We start from the raw sequence: 1,507 nt of genomic DNA, 5'->3' as shown, positions 1-1,507 counted from the left end.
TGTGAGCTGGAGGCTAAAAAGCTGTGAGCTAGCTCACACCAACTCAGCTTAGAGGGAACACTGATTGCAAGCAATGCTCCCTCTAAGCTGTGGAGTCTCGTGAGCAAAACTCCTACTTGGTGAGCTCCTGGCACTAAAGTTGTGAGCGAGCGATTTGGCTATACTGCCTAAATTAGTTTGCTCTGGAGCCACATCCTTACTGAGCAAAGACACAAATGTGCGAGCCGGAGGCTAAAAAACTGAGCTAGCTCACACTAACTCAGCTTAGAGGGAACACTGCTCTGGAGCCATCCTTCCTGAGCTGAGACAAAAATGTGTGAGCTGGAGGCTAAAAAGCTGTGAGCTAGCTCACACCAACTCAGCTTAGAGGGAACACTGATTGCAAGCAATGCTCCCTCTAAGCTGTGGAGTCTCGTGAGCAAAACTCCTACTTGGTGAGCTCCTGGCACTAAAGTTGTGAGCGAGCGATTTGGCTATACTGCCTAAATTAGTTTGCTCTGGAGCCACATCCTTCCTGAGCGAAGACAAAAATGTGCGAGCCGGAGGCTAAAAAACTGTGAGTGAGCTCACACCGACTCAGCTTAGAGGGAACCCTGCTTTAGAGTCTCTCCTCCGTTCTGTCACAACAACCCTGCGAGGTTGGCTCGTGCAGAGAGAGCCAGAGGCGGTGGGGGGAGCACAAGGCTTCGCTCAGGCTTGGAGGGAGCCACGCTCAGCAGCGGCCCACGGGGTCCTTCCGTGCCAGCGGACAGCCCCGCAGCTGTGGGGGCCTGACCGGGCTGGATGCATTGGCGGGGGGCAAGGGGGGAGAAGACACCCTTCCTTCTCCTGCCCCACCCAGCTGGCTCTGCTTCCTGGCGCTCAGCATCCCGGCCGCTGTGGCTACAGCAGGTTCAGCAAAGCATGGCCCAAGCCGGGGGGGGTGGGTGTTTAACGCCCCACAGGGAGTCGGGCTGGATGGCACCTTCTTGGCTCCAGCCAACCTCTTCTCCAGGGGCTCGACTCTGCAGCTGTGCAGGTGGGGGGGGGAGTAGGGGGGCCCTCCAGCTGCAGAAGACGGCCCTTGGCTCAGCCCCCTTCGCTAGGCGTCGCCACAGGCATCCCCGGGCCCCTTTGAGGAGGGGACACAGCCCGTCGCCAAGGTTCCCTCTGAGCTGCGGAGTCTTGTGAGCAAACATTCTACTCTGTGAGCTCCTGGGCCTTGAAGTCGTGAGCCAGCGATTGGCCTGCTGTACAGATTAGGTTTGCTCTGGAGCCCCATCCTTCCCAAGACAAAAAATGTGTGAGCCGGAGGCTAAAAAACTGCGTCGCTTACACTAGCTCAGCTGAGAGGGAACACTGCGGCCGTAGCGTAGGCTGGGGTGTGTGTGTGTGTGGAAATGTCCCGTCGCTTTCTGCAGGGGCTTCTAGAAATTATTTTACTCACTGCCAGCCCAGCAGCCCAGAGAGGCGCATCATTGTCACCCCACTTTCTGGCCCTGGAGAACCGGCCCTTTTTTTCCGGGGG

The sequence above is a fragment of the Gekko japonicus genome, unplaced genomic scaffold, assembly GCF_001447785.1.
Source record: "Gekko japonicus isolate JY-2015 unplaced genomic scaffold, Gekko_japonicus_V1.1 scaffold78, whole genome shotgun sequence".
In the NCBI taxonomy this organism is placed as follows: domain Eukaryota; kingdom Metazoa; phylum Chordata; class Lepidosauria; order Squamata; family Gekkonidae; genus Gekko; species Gekko japonicus.
The sequence above is the reverse complement of the archived record's forward strand: the minus strand, read 5'-3'. Positions refer to the sequence as shown.